Raw genomic sequence first — 15934 nt, forward strand, 5'->3', positions numbered from 1 at the left:
CCCGGACATCTTCTGTAAATTAGCGGATTTTTCCTGGCAGTGTCCCTGAGAAGGAGGAAGGTGTGATAATGTTTGCTTTGAGGCCGAGGGAAACTGAGGCACAGAGTAGACACAGTCCAGACCTGCCGCGGCACTGCCCGGAGCTCTCAGCCCCGACTGGGGCGGTGACGGGTCCCCAGGGGAAGGGCAGCGATCCCGAAACTGCGGCTGCATCCCGACACTGCGGGGCGGCGCGGTGGTGGCGGAAGCGGTGGGAAGGGGGGAAGCAACAGGCTGGGGGCAGCTTCCCGGCCGAGGGGCGGCAGCCGGGGGCGCGGAGCGGGGCGCGGAGCGGGGCGCGGAGCTGTCACAGCAACGCCGCGGGCGCGGGGCTGCCGCTGCAGCGGCCACGGGCGGGCGAGCAGCGTGTGCCGCTGGGCCACCGAGCCGCTGGGCGCGCCGGGGAGCAGAGGCGGCCAGCCCGCGTCCCGGGAAGCGCGGGCTGGGGGGAAGGACTCGTAGATGTCTGTGTGCAGAAGCAGCAATATTTGCCCTTTGGATATCCCCTCTTCTCCCCGCCTCTCCCCGCACCCCGGTTTTCCTCTAGCCTCTCTCCGCCGTTCTCCCAGGAAGGCTGGAAGCAGCCAAGGGGTAACCGCGGCACGGTAAGGAGTTGGGATTTCGGGATGCAGATGTCACATCGCCGTGCAAACGACTCCCGCAGTAGCACTTTATCAGAATTTCAAGCTGCATCTTTTATCTCTTTTAGAAAAGCGTCTTTCGGAGGAGATTGCCCTCAATAGACCCGTCATAAAAACATTTTAGTGTTGCTCTTGTGCTTCCGTGCATCCCACTGCGAAGGGGTCCCAGTGGTCCCTTGGGAATACAAGGAGTTGTGAGAAGTTACGCAACTGGCCACCAGACTAATCCACTCCCTCTACCTTCCCGCGAGTACCTCCCCCTTCTGCTCTTTTTTTCAATAGCAGCCCTTTCTCAAAATCTCAGGTTACTTTGCGAAAGAGTTCTCAGTCTTATAGTTTCTGCCCTTGTCTCTGCCTCCAGCTCCTTAAGAGCCTCCCAACCCCAGCGATTGGATTGGGCAGCCCGTCTTGACACACCACTGTGCTGAGTGCTTGAGGACGTGTTTCAACAGATGGTTGGGGTTAGTGTGTGTCATCACACTCGAGTGGGGATTAGGGGAGAGAGGCAGCCTTGCTGGAGCTGTGTGGTCTTCCCCAAGTGTGAGCTGCAAGCAAAAGAAGAAATACCTAGCTTTGGGGGAGAAGCGGGAGGAATCGTTTCCAGCAGCTCAGAGGGAAAAATAAAACCCCACACTTTGTTCAGGTAAAGTAAAAGGCACCTCATGCCTCTCTCTCTCTCTCTCCTTTTTTCCTTCACGGTTTTCAGAGGAATGCTAGCACAGCACACTTGTCAAACCCAGTTGCTGCTGCCTTATCAATGCTGCTATTGTACGGCTGACAGATAACAGCGAGCACAGCCTGATGCTTGGCTGTCTTCATAGAGCTAACACTCTTAACGCCGCTAAGGTCACGCTTTCAGAGGTGTAGATTGGAAAATCTCCCCTGGAGCGGTGTATCCCAGCCCTGCGGGTGCCTCCTCTGCTCCCCCCGCAGGCACCGCTCTCCGCTCGGCACACACGTGTGTGCCCGGAGCGGCGCGGGGAAAGCGGCGGCCAGGCACGGGTGGGTGCGGTGTCTGCGGGTGCAAACGCCTCCGTGCTCCAACACATCCGTGGAAACTGCATGGGAGGGAGGGAGAAGGAACCGTGGCAGAGTATTTCCTAGGTTTGGAGCAGGATGCTTCAGCAGTGTGCAGCCTGTCTGGGGCTCAGCTGGGAGGCAAACCAGACTGTTTTGAAAGTGCGTTAGAGATGTCTGTAAAGTTGGAAGACTCCTTTCTAGAGACCTGCCTGGGCTCCTGATGATCGGCGTCGAGATGATTTGGCTTACACATGGGCATAAAGTTAAGAGAAAATCAGGAACGTAGGGAAAGGCAGGGTACAATGTAATGCTGCTCTTGCAGCTGCAGCAGAGCAGATGGATGTAATTCATTTGCAGATCTGTTTGTGGAAGTTTTACATGTCATTGAAAACTAAGTAGCATCACTATAATGGATCATTAAAGACTCGCTGTATTTATAGATTTTAAAGTAGCGATCTGAAGTGTTAATTAGAAGTAGGCAAAATTTATGTTTAGGAAGGAAGAGGGGCAGAAATGTAATTAGAAATTAGTTATGGAAGTACTCTGCTATCATTTTCATTTAATTCCGCTATTAAGTTCATTGATGTCTGGAGCGTGGGAAGCCCAGCAAATTAACTAAATCAAAAATGTTATCACTAATTACTGTATGTTATCTTCTCAGAGAAGATGTTTTCATTGTTTTGTTCTAAATGATCTAGATGGAGAAATTAGAAGATGGATTATTTTTCCTTTTATTTGGTTTGGGGCTTTTTAGTTAAAAATTTGCTGTATATATATTCTGTCTTCCTGTGCAGAGTAATAAAATTATTTGTTTCTTTTGCACTATAACAGATCTTCACACTAACTGTCACATACCTCTGGTGCTTATGAATTATTGGCCTCCTACTTGAGAAAGAAATCTAACACTGTCCTCACCACTTACAGGTGAGATATTCTATATATAATACTGTATATAATGTGTTCTGAAATAAGATCTGTTTAGTAGGCTGAGCAAGGGGATTTATAGCTGGTGCTTTGTGATTTTGGTATTCAACTGCAAAACAATGCCCATAAACTCATGTTTCATGTTGCACATATATTTTTAACTCAAACCAACTTTTTTGTTAACTTTTTTTTCCTTGAGCAGACTATTTGGCCCCTTTACAGGTTGTTCTCAGTTTGTATTTTCAAACACACTCTTTAGTAGGAATGTGTCTTCAGAAGTCATCCACAGCAATTTGAAACAGAGAATTAGCTAAATCCCAAAAATCACTGCACAACCAGACCAAGATTTATGTGAATAAATTTGACCATTTTGTTTTTTTCTCTCAGTCTACACTTTCTCATTGTAAAAAGTCATGGAAATTTTTACAAGCTTAAAATGAAAAACAAAACCAAAGGAAAACCTCATTACAGCTCCACGTTAAAGTCTTGTATATTGGATTTCTCCTCTTTCTCCCAGTGTGTCCTGTGAGAAGCTCAATATGCCAGCTTCGGCACACAGAGGTTTAGACTTCCAGCAAAGCTAAGGTGCAGCACTGTGAGCTGCAGAGCATGCTGCTGTCACTGCCTAAGTGAAACCCATCCCTCTTTGTGACTGATCACACATCAGATGATCTATAAGAAACCATATTTTTCAAGAAAGTGCATAGCTAATTACACATGCCCAGCTTGTTATTGTTTTACTAGGGGGAAAAAAACCCCAAACTAGTTTCTCTAGCACTGCCAGAAAATCTTGCTGAGAAACTAGGAACAGCAAATCATGTTTTTCCTTCCTTTATAATGATGGGGCTGTTTAAAAGACAATGCCCACAGGGCAGTCCAGCTTCTTGTCAAAATGTAATCTACTGTTCCAGATGGTAAACATTCAAAGACATATTTATGGTGACTTCTACATACCTTCCTTTGACATTGGCTTTTTTTTCCCTGAGAGCACTTGTGCTGGGTACACACATGAAGTTCCCATTAGCATCCTAGCAGCTGTAAAAGTGTTCAGAGCTCACAAAGATGTTCCTCACAGTGAGATAAAAATAATCTTAGGAAAAGATCTGAGACCGTACAAGTTCCATGATATGCTCAAGGTAAAAAATTCCAGAGGTACAAAAAAATCCATAAACTGCTGCATGAAAGCTGTAACACATTTTTGTTGCGGCTAATTCATCTTTGCTTGATATGGAATGCTGAACATACCAGGCATGTCTGTACTATCAACTCTGTTTGTGATGTGAGGCAACCTGCACTGCACAAAAGCCGGTGTGTTTCTTTTTCCCCCAGCTAGTGAAGATTAGGTGGGATACTTATTGTCTTCACAGAGTTTTCGAAGTGTCACCCCAGTTTTTTTTCTCTCACTGCTCTGAGAGCAGTTAGGTAGAGCACAAGAAAATGTTTTCCAGCCAGAATGTGTTCTGCCCTGAATTGTCTTAATTATGTGTCAGTTATTGCTTGTCAGGGGCTTCCTCTTCTTAGCACTTTATAATCGAGGTGGGTGAGCTTGTTACATCACAATATGCAACTTCAGTTTCTGCTTCTTGGCACATCTCCTTGGCCTTTCATTGATTTTTGTCTCTGTTTCAGAGGAAAAAAATTAATTATGATTGGTGTAATTTACATTGAAAAAAACCCCTTGGTGAATTTCCAAATGGCATGTAAATGCACCTTCAAAAAGTAGGTTAAATTAGAGGTCGTTAGGAAAAACCTGCATGTGGAAATCCAGAAGTATCCTAGAGATTGCAAGTAACAGTGTGAAAATTATAGTAACAGCTCTTATTCCAGTCAGGAACTGATAAAAACAGTTTATTTAAAATGTTGTGATGCTGGGGACAGTGTTCCTAAATGTGCAAGCCATTATAAAACCCACACAGTGGACATTAGACAGCTATGGAAAAAAATATTTTGAAATATTTGCAAATTCTGTTCTGGCTAGAACACTTTATTGCAGACTATTTTGACACTTCGCAGGTTTTTTATCTAGCTTTGTTTAACTTACATCCTGCACTTGATATTTTATATGTATATGACCAAATGTTCATGCAGGATCAGGAGTTTGAGACTTGTGTAATGTCAGGGCCCATTCTCACATTGATGAGGCCGGACACTTGTTGCAGATGTCATGGGAGTCATGGGTTCCATGATTTCCTCAGCTTTAGAAAGAGCTTTGAAGGATTTGTGTTTGAGTGGGAAGGCAGACTGATGTGATAACAATTGAGAAAGCTCCTTTCTGAGTGCCTTGAGAGCTGCAGTGTTCAACAGAGAACGAGGGTCCCGTGACAACTCTGCGGTGACACAGAAAGAATCCAATTAGTGGCCACTCCTGCTGTTGATACTAGATCTCTCCTAAAACATTTCCACCATTACCACCCTCATTGTAATCCCATCCACGACACTGATAATGGGATCAGGAGTGTCTTTTCAGAATGCCTGTTTAAATTTTAACTGCTGTCTTTGGAGATTTTGAGGATATTAAATCAGAAGGCACTGAATAGCACAGCTCACAAGAGAGCTTTGTGACACCCGTGTCACCCAGTAGTTGTCTTTCTCATACTAGAGTTTCCTAACACCTCTATCACAGGTAGAGCTGCTGTGAGTGGGCTATAGATGAAGTAGGGGGGCTGTATGTACACAGTGAAAAATCTATTGAGTTGTGGCTGTCCCTGCACTGCCGTTACCTGTAGACCTTGTCCCTGAGAAGTTACATGTGTGGAAAGCAGCAGTCAAAGGGATTGGGAGGGGATACAGTCCCCTGTGCTGTGCCCTAGTAGTGGCAGCAAGTCATCCTGCTTCTCCCTTTAACAAGCCTGAAGTCATCACTCTGCCTTTTCAGCTGGATCAGCAGTGTAATATTCTCTCCTGCCCCCCTCGGAATTTTTTTGTCTTTCACTTTTCTTGCTCCAATGCTAATTCATCATTTCCATATGATCAGAGTGCCGTAACTCCATTGTTATTCTTACCAAGAAGGGCAAGTTCAACGCTCTCATGTGCTTGGAGAGGACGCTGTAAAGTGGAAAGATTCAAGGCTCTAAGCAGTGTCACCTCAGAATGCAGCACAGTAATTAATAAATGAATTGCCAAACCAGACACTTTTTAGCTGAATTATTTTAGCGTATTTCAGTTATGTCAGTAGACTGCTTTTGGGAGCCCCTGCAAGATCTTTGTTTAGCATTGCTGCTTGTTCATACTCGAAAGTTGTTGGCTGGTGAGAGTAATTTCATTTTAATTTTAGGTATCTTAAGACTTTTATTTTCTGAGAAAACTAATACTTGTTTCATCTTATGGTTTATGCACACAGCAGATTTGGTATCAGTGATTTTTCCAGAACTTTAGTTCCCACTTTCAGAATCTGCTGACAAGTTTGGTAAGCCTTTGTTACTGTGTGTGCTCTATTAATCCTGGAGCTCTGAACCTTCCCAGTCATAACCATCACTAGTGGTTTGGTTACAATGAAACACTTTTTGTAATAGTTGATCTTTACACCCAAGATTTTATCGTGATTTTCTTTATTTTTATTTATTTCATTTGTAGCAAAAATTAGCTTACAATTAAATATAATCTTGCATTATAGTATTTATAGGACCCTGCAAATTTGGTAGTATTGCTGGAATTTATACTGGAAGATTTCTAGATGTGATACTGTGCTATAGAAATCTGGACTGTAGATCAGTGCTAGATTTTCCACAGAATACTTCATGAAGTTTCTACATGGAAGCAAAAGACTAGAAAGTCAGTGATGTTATACTCTAAAAAAAATCCTCTCCTGGTTTGAATGTAATTATGGCACTGCATGCTGCCATTTCCCTGTGATGTGACTCTAACCCATTTAAGCAAGGAGAGGAGCTGCTTGACAGCAGCTGTATTTTTGTGGTGCTTCACAGGAGGTGAACTCTATTTGGAAAGCCCACAGAGAAGATGGGGAAGCTTTTGGCACTAGAGTTCTGGAGAATAAATGTAACAGGGAGCTGAACACAGGGGATTGTTTTTCCAAAAGCATCTATTAAAACTGAATAGTGGTCTGTTCCAGTATTGTAATTGCAATGTGCCAAGATGTTCGTTATTCTACCATGTGCACTGTTTTGTCTGTTTTCACTTAAAACCAGAAAAATATGTTGCCAAGCCCATAAATGTCAGCAAAACTGCCAACTCTCCTGACTTTTATCAGTAGTCTCAAGATATTTAGCCTTCTTTGTAAAGCTTCAAGTGTAAGAGTCAAGATATAACGTGAGAAGTTCAGATCTCTGCTTTCTGTTTTTTTAAACCTAATCCTCCTGGTTGCTGAGACAGCTGGCTTGCATGCAGCTCCAGAAACATGAAGGAAACTAACAGAAATCCCAAATCTCTCTCTGTAAGTGCATGCAGGCTGTGTGAACAAGGTGGGTTTGTGCATGTCATGCCTGACAATTAAAACAACCCAACTTTTTTTCCTGAGGTTTACCGTAATCAGTTCCCCCTGAAATTTCTGATCGGTCGTCTGATAACTCCCATTTTGTTAAAGAGGTTTTATTGCAACAGAGGGTGAGGTTTCTTTACTCCTCTCAGACAGCAGAATAGCTAGCTGCCCTGGAGAAACCCATCCTTGATCCTCCCATCCTCTGCCTCCAGCAGTGTGTTCCCATCTCCTTCCTTGTGCCAGGTTTGGCTCTTGGCTCACCTCCTGGAGTGCTGAATGAACTCACCAGAGCAGCGGGAAGCTCTCTTGGCTGCCTGCCTACTGAGTTGGTTCATCTCAGCGAGTGGACAGAGGGTCCACATGCTGCAACAGAAGTGGTTGGAGTTGGTGGCTTGGGGTGAGGAGGAGAGACAAGGCCAACCCTTTAGGGGAGTGTGAGCTGTAAGATACTCAACTACTTGCTGACACCTCAACCCACAAACTGGGGTACTGTGTGTGTCTACAGTAGAAGTGTGACTGTGCCGGTGTCATCACAAGCACAAGGCTAAATGTGCACTTTTAGTGAAAGCCTATCCTTTTTTATTTGGAGAATAGCTGCAGTGTCACTCAAAATATGGAAAGTCCTCCCTTACCATTTCTGTCTTTCTAACCCAACAAATAGGCTTTGGAGAGTAGCTAATGAGCAGTGTGGAGAGAAAAGAGAAAGAAACAGAAACGCCTGCTCAGCTGTTGCTTTAAAAAGGTGGATGAAATTCTGAGGGTGGGATCCAGCCTGCAGAGCCAAGGTGCCCCTTGGGTCTTAAATCCTTATACAGCAGCTACCTAAAGGCATGTTCTCTCTCTGATCAATGAAGGGAGTCCCCCTGAAGACCTCCAGGCACTGCAGTTAGGAAAGCAGGATTTCCTTTTGTAAATCTTCAAAGGCACCTGCCTCTTTCCATATGTAGGGATGAAGCTCGCTTGCTTTGCAAGGATTGCTAAGGAGCTTAACCTGGAAGAACTTGATACCATCTTGAGTTTCTTGGTTGGCCCACAGATAATATGATAAACACTGTATTTGAACAGCTGTGATGTAATTCCTACACGGTTTTAAGGTGTCTCCTGTACTTTCCACAAAAGAATGCATGAAGCAGATACTTTCATTTGAACACTGGAGATACGATTCACTTGAAGAGACTAGGATACTTAGATTAAATGTAATTTTGGTACTAACTGTGGAAATGGAACACTGCACTCCTCCAAAGTGTCACCTCTTTATTGCTGGGTTATGCTGACAAAAAAAAATCTAAATGTAAAGTATATAAGTTACAGAAAAATGTTTTAAAAATCACCCAGTGTTGTTACCTAAAGAATGTTTCAAAGGCCTTGTGGGGCAGATAAAGCTTAGGGGAATCAGAGATGGTGGTGATGGTGCCTACATGCAGTAAAATCACAGTGATGAATAATGGATGATCTTAGAGGAATATGATGTTGGACAAAGAATGGAAGGAAGACAGAAATGTAAAAGATTCAGGACACATGTTTCTGGATCTACCTATGCTAAGTCTTTTGAGGATTATCTCCCAGTGACTTGACTGCCTAGGGGCATGCCAGTGACAAATTAGAGAACAGTAGTGCAACAAGAAGCTGAACATCCTGTAAATAACCAGCACAGGATACCTTTAAACTAACACTTTTTTTCCCCCCAAGCACTGCAAAAATGTTAAGAACAGTAGATTTTAGAATAATATTTGGGTTTTGGTAACTTTGTGACAATAAAGAATTATGCATTAATCCAACCTTTGACGCAGTATCGAACAAAGGTTCCTTTGGTGTCATTCCATGCTATTTTATTTTAGCTATATTACCTGAAATCCTGAATGTGTCCTTAGTAAAGCACAAGTGAATTTACCTTGTTGTTATCTATTTTACATCTAGGGCCAGTTTATGAACTGAGACTGTAACACTACCTGCTTGGCCATCAGGAGGTGGTAGGATTTAGGGAGACAACTACCACAGTTAGACCAATAAAAATGTTCTGAAGTGAACACACGTATCTGTCAGGAATTCCAGTAGTTTCTTTTATCTCTATATCAGTAGGACATTGGTATTTTTTATACCACTGTAAACTTCAGTCCACTGCTGGTATACAAGGTCACAGAGGAAGGCTTCCTGTGCTCTACTGCTCTGCAACTCCACTATGGGAAAGAGGCCACTGAATTTGGGTTTTGTTTTCCTTCTTCTTGGTATGGAGAATTCCTCTAAAGCAGAGATCCTCTGAAGTGAGGAAGGGCAAAATGAAGAGCCTTTGTGGTATGCATAGTCAGGGATCACCAGAGTCGTCAAAAAAATAGCAGTTCAACATAGGAAGATGTGAAGCTATAGAGACGTATTGAAAGATGTACCTAAATTTTTAGATTTTTTCCATCCTTTGCAGCTCACATCCAGTTTTCCCTTTCACTTAATGGCTCTGCAAATATTTTCTCTCCACAAATTTTGCACTGTTTTGCACATCATCAACTTGTGAAGGGTTTGAGATGCAGTATAACCATTTCTCAAGAAATAGGTATGTGTTACAGCTATTTGTTTTGGTCTTGGGTACCATGGAGATCCGGAGCACAAAGAGGGCATCTATCAAATCCTGTGAAACCTTTAGAGAGGATAATAGTTGCCAACATGCAAAGTGGTCTGCAAAAGCCAGATAAAACAAGGACATGGCTAAGTAGAACTGATGCATGTGCTGTCTTGGACAAGTGACATTGTGCAATTGTATCTTTTTATTGCGTGCTTTGAGAACCCTGTATACCTTGTATGTAAGCCTGGAGAATTCACTGCTCTTTCTGGTAGCTGTAGAGCATTTGTAGTGTGAGAATATCAGGCGTACTTTGTGTATTCCTCCTTTTATATGCAGTGTAAGAACCCTTAGTTGTTGTTAAGAAATCCACAGGGTTATTGGAGAGAATCACTTGCTGAGGAGCTTGAACCTGGGTTGAGGGAGTTCTGCAATCATATTCATATACCTATCACACTGCTTTTGGGTGCTGTTTCAAGGCTCCTTTGAATAAAGCTGTTTCCTACATACTGTGTACATTTTAATGAGGTCATCAATATGAGCATCAGCAGCTCGAATTCAGATGAGTGATGCTGCTGCTGTGACCTGTCTGCTTCACTCCTCTGCTGGAGATGACTAATGCACACACCTTGGGAGCCCCAGGGCAATATCCAGTGCAGAGCAAATTTTCATCTCCCACAAGAATATTTACCTTTCAGTCAGAGACAATTCAGCAACAATTGCAACAGTACAACAAGCAACAGCAATTTGGCCATTCTACATTTGCTGCAGTATCACAGCCCAGTACTGAAGCCTGAACTGTGACACTAGTGCTACCATGATGGTAGAAAAGAGACACAGACATGTGGAGTACCAGTGTGTTGAATCTGGTAGCTATTGAAATATTCACTGGTTTGTTTTAGTCTCCAGTCACGAGTGGCTGCCAGAGTTGCTGTGTTTCCCTGCCTACAGTAGAAGAATATGCTGGGCTTTTCAGTTCAGAATTGATCTCAGTAATGCATGTATTTATGAGTCTGGGTTTTTGAAGTCATACCCTACTGTCAAACAACTCATCTCTAAAAAAAGTGTTGCAGGGAGGCAGAGCAGGTCTCCTAAAATGCCTCACCCGTCTCTTCCAGACACCTTGCTGAGTCACATCTGGTATGAAATGAGGAGTCCCATGTCTCAGTCCTTATCTTCAAAGCTCAGTGTGGGCCACTCTCATTGTTTGAAGAAGCTTTTTGCCCTACTTCATCATGAATTGCCAACATATACAGTTAATAGGAGCAGTGATAGTGAACAATGAAGGATGAAAATTGAGGTGGGAAAGAAAGTGCCTTGCTGACACTATAGGGCGAGAGAGACATCACATATTAGACTGAGAGACTAGGGAACTTCTAAAATAGACAGAGTAGGAGTCTGAATCGTGACTGATAGATATCCCAAAGGAATGCAGACCAGATTTGATGAGTGGAGGATGGAAAGAAAATATATTCTTTTTCTCTCTCAGTAGCGTTTCTGTGTGTTTGTCGCACATATCTGTTGATCCATTCACATATCAGTCTGCTCAAAGGCATATTTATCTGTTCTTCCTGGAAAAATCCTGAGTGTGGCATTTACCATGTATTATATTCTATTGTCCAGTTGCTGTAATGAACACGGGGAGGGGAGAGTATCAAAGCAGAGCTATTTTGTTTTCTAAGCAGTTTGGAAATGACATACCTGTCAGCATTAATTTCCATCTCTTTTGTAGTGCTTGAGGAAAATTCTTTCTTCCTTAGAAGCCTCATAGAAAACAAAAATTTTCCACTTTGGTAAAGCCACATGTGTCTTGGTAGCTGTTCAGCTTAGAGTACATGTACATGGAAGTACACAGGATGGATGATTACCTTGCATAACACTGATCATATAATTTGCAAAGGCTAAAGTTATTATTTCTCTTTTCTGTTTGTGTCCTTCATAATTTTCCCTGTTTCATGTATAGTATACAAATTCTTTTCCATTTACACTTTTATCTTTTGATTAAAAGATACTTTAACATCTTGTGTTCAATGCTGTCAGGAAACTGCTTTAAATGAAAGTGTGGAGTGATGTGGAATAGTTTTAATGAAGGCCAAAAGAATGTGAACTTAATCTTTTTCATAGGAAGTTTTGTTCTGTTCCATCCTGTGCCCTGCTTAAACATATTGGCCTTTTTTGACCTTTTCCTTGATGAAGGTTAAGTGGGAAATATCTTGGCTGCAGCCTTTCCAGCTTAACCAGAAAGACTTTCCACAGCTCATGTTTACTTTCCCTGCTATGCACATTCATCTTTCCTGAATCAAAATTGTTAAACTGAATTTTCAGAGAGAAATTAATAGCTTATGGCATTGACGATGAAGTGTCAAGCCTTCTTCTTTCATGTCTCCAGCTCTATTTTGCTAGTGATGATTTTGTCAGTTCTCTTGCTAGAAATTAACAAATCTTGGGAAAAAATCTGTTTGGTTAATGGGTTCCTTCCAAGCATCTTCTTTATTGTCATTAAGAACAAATGAACAGAATTGCTGCATTTGCAATTTATTGAGTGCATTGCTTCTGCAAAAACCTAGAAACATTGCTATGTTTTCCATTTCTGTCTGGGCATCTTTTGTGCGTACTGCCACACACAGAGTGAGACAGAATGTTCTTGACTAGTGAGGGGTCTCAGTCCTTGGTGTGCTCACTCCAAAAGACTTTGTCAATCATCCTGTAAAAAAGTTTCAGTGAGAGCAGAAACCGTGTCCTCAGGACACTGCTGCTTTTAATGGAAAGGCAGTCATGTTCTTCAGTTACCACACTCTTGAGAGGAGAAGAGCTAGGTCTGAAGCTCTTTCCTGCCCTCAGTCTCAGTAGTAACCATTGCAGAATTTTGAAGTTTGGGATGTCTCCATTTCTTATGCCACATCCAGTTGTGTTCCTTGGAGCTTTGTTATGAGACACACAACAGCGTGCAGTGAATGCCAGACCTGACTGTGCAGTGCAGGGAAAGAACCAGCCAATCTTCAAACTCAAATTTCATTTTGGTTTAGTTCTCAATGTCATTTTTGCCCCCATGAAGCACGATTGTATGATTAGCACTATGTTCATCCATAAATATTCTGAAGGAGTATGCTCAAGTCAATTCTATATCCCTCTGTCAAGAGTAAGGGAAGTCAACCTTTCCTGTGAAGAGAAGACACTCTCAACCAGGCCCTTCACAAATATATTTAACATTTCATTTACTTGCAGAATGATCACTGGAAGATTCAGGTTGGAAAGGACCTTAGGAGGTCCCAGGTGGTAATAAAACTAGGCTATGAGATCAGATCCAGTTGCTCAGGACTTTATCCAGTCACATCTTGAAAATCCCCAGAAGACATTGAGTGCAGAGTGTCTTGGGAAACTTCTGCTGTTTAACTTTGTCTCAGGAAAGAAGCTTGCTTTGATTTATATCCAGTTTGACTTTCTTTTGTTTCAGCCTATGCCTGTTATCTCTTGAACTCCTGACATGCACCGCTGACTCCTGAGAGAGCCTGGCTCTCTCTTTTTATAACCTAATTACAGGCTCTGGGCAGCTGCTCTGAAGCCCCCCCATGTCCAGCTCATCTCCAGGAGGAACAACCCCAGGTTCTCTCTGCAGAGCAAATGCTCCAGCCCTAAAACATCTTTATAGGCCTCCACTGGTCTTGCTCCAGTTCATCATAGCTGGTTTTGTACTATAGGCCCAAAAATTGAGCATAGGTGCCATTTAATGAGCTCTGAGCAAAGGGACTTACTGTCTGTCCTTGCTGAATTCCATCAGGATCCTGATGGCCCGTTGTTCCAGTCCACCTAGGTCCTTCTATCAGTCCTGTCTTGAAGAGATCTATTGCTATCTCCAATTCAGTGTCATTCTCTAACTTAATGACTGTTGCTAATCTTGCTTGAAACACTTGCCCTCAACTTTTTGTTTTCATTATCTTACTTTAAATTAAATTTTATTCTTGATTTTCATCCTGAATTCTCAGTGCCTTTGAGTAAACTCGGTATTTATAAAAAGCAGTATACTAAAGCAATTCATTCCAGCTTATAGTTTGTTTGTGATATATGCAGTTGTTCTTAGCTTGCCTTTAAAGAGGTCTTCCAGTCACAGTGAACTGCAGAAGAAATATTTCTCCAAAATACATTCACATGAGAAGGTTCTCTTCCTGTTTTTGGCCAGGTCTGTCACATTAGACATCTTTAAGAAGATCACCTTCAAAGAGTATCTCAGATTCAGTGGTTTGCAGTGCAGTCCAACTAAACAATGTTGAAGACTACTAATTAAAACATATAAACTAAAACTAAGCAAGATTTTTACTTTTAGTAAAAGTTTAGGTTTTATTGTCAGTATGGATTTTTTATTGCCTTCTACAGAAGTTGGGGAACACTTTACATCAACTTTTGGAGTTCTGAAAGAGATCAATTTCAAACAACTGCACCCCACCCCACAGTCTGGAGGCCTTATTATCATTGATAGCAGTGATATTATTTCCCCTGAATATCTTGCTGCTTTTCAGCAATGTTGCCTTCCCTCATCTTCATGTAGCTGGAGCTTCGTCCCATAACTTCATTGTTGATTCTCCATGGTGGTGCTTCTTATATGTCTCTGTAGCTTTAGAACTGACAATTATAACAATCTAATTTCAGTCCAATATGCATATCCTATTAATGCATGTACTGTCCCTATGAAGTTATTTTAAAATTCTGTTTGTAGACAGATAAAGAGTTAACCAACAGAGCTGAATTTTATCAACTTAAAACATACAAAATCCAAAGCCACCCTAGTTTAGAGAATATTTGGTGTAATTTTAGTGTGATTTCTACCTGAATTTGCTCATACCTGCCCCCTTAAAAAGCTTCCTGCTCCCTGCGCTTAACTACTTTGTGAATATCACTGAACTTTCAATTCATTCAATGCCAGGCATCTAATTAAGAACACTACTAACCTCTGGTAGTATTCTAGGAAACACAATTTCAATTTCTCCTGTTATAGGTATAAGACAAAATATCTGAAACACTTTTTTATTAAGAAGTTTGTTTGGTGCGTAAGAGAAGATCAACTATTGACTCATCCATTATGCAAGTGATGTGACCACCTGCACCATTCATCCATTTCTTGAATATCTACAGGGGAATAAATGTTTCCTGAAGCTCAGTCCACATCTGAGCCAACTTTGTCAGAGTTTCACAGTGTGAGGAAAGTGAAAGAAAATTCCATGGTTCTGTATAGGGTTGTGGTAAAGGGGAATACTTATTTATGAGACTTGTTTATAAGGTTTAGTATTAAAGACTCAAAATAACCTAAACTTGAGCAACATTTACTTCTTAAACCTGGCTACTGTCCTGCTATTGTTGACTTTTTTGCTGAATTGAGTTGCTAGCAAGCATGGTCTTACTCAGTTTTTATCCATGCTTCTTCACTACCCTTTCTTTTGTAACTGCTCATAGGTAACCGTAATGTAATAGCAGTCATCACCACAAACCTGTAAATGTCTCTGAAACTCACAGCTTGTCTACAGTGGCATTTATTGACTTTTTGCACCAGTGCAAACTCATTTGTACAGATGTATTGAAACTGGCTCAGCATTCCTCAAATAAATGTGACACTGGAGCCCTGCAGGCGTGTGGTAAGGGTACTCCTGTAGAAGAGACACATGTGACCACTCTCATCTGAAGGATGTTTCTTATTTCTTTAGCAGTGTTCTTTGCACCACAAAAGCTTTGACCATACAAGGGTTGAGCTCCTCCTATAACTTCCTGAAGAGAATGGGTTGTCTAATCCTGAGCAGGATAATTTAGACACACAAGTTCTGACAAGGCAAAAGTGTCCTTCTCACTAGCAAGTTAGGTCTACTCTTTGCTCAGCAAGATGATGGGTCTGAAATACTGTCTTAGACTCCTCACTTCTAGCTTGTAGCCTCAACACAGATCTTAATTCTGCACTGATCCATGATCTCTGATGCATCAGGGAGATTTCAGAATCTGCCCTCCCAGTTCTTGCTCCATTAATGTCCTGGAAATTAGAAGTTCCATTGTAAACAAAGATGAATGTGCTCCATGGCATCTCCTCAGCCACTCTGCATCTTGATGCACATTGAAGTATTTTAAAATGGTAGTTTATATGCCAGGCTATGAACAAGAAGCACTAGGGAGCTCTCCCATCGGGATAGACCTCCTATTCCTCTGACTCTGTTAGAGGGTTAGTACACTTGCCCAGAGATAGGGATATAGAAAATGGAAGAGTTGAAAGAACTAATTTATTCATTTAATAGCATACAAATTTCCAAAGTTATACATCAGAGCTTTGAGTTTCGCTGGTGTTATCCT

General features: G+C 42.0%; 1 protein-coding gene across 6 annotated transcripts in view; it reads left to right on the forward strand.

Annotated features, from left to right (window-relative positions):
- Positions 1-485: 485 nt before the first annotated feature.
- Positions 486-15934, forward strand: part of SULF1 (sulfatase 1) — a 124799-nt gene continuing 109350 nt past the window's right edge. For 4 of the 6 annotated variants that reach the window (XM_048286179.1, XM_048286178.1, XM_048286184.1 and 1 more), the window contains exons 1-2: positions 1005-1323; positions 2532-2624. The gene's annotated coding sequence lies outside the window, so the exon portion shown is untranslated. Of the gene's footprint in view, positions 645-1004; positions 1324-2531; positions 2625-15934 lie in introns of those variants that run through there. The other 2 variants (XM_048286177.1, XM_048286183.1) reach the window with 2 other exon arrangements.

Source organism: Corvus hawaiiensis, chromosome 26, assembly GCF_020740725.1.
Source record: "Corvus hawaiiensis isolate bCorHaw1 chromosome 26, bCorHaw1.pri.cur, whole genome shotgun sequence".
NCBI classification, from domain to species: Eukaryota; Metazoa; Chordata; class Aves; order Passeriformes; family Corvidae; genus Corvus; species Corvus hawaiiensis.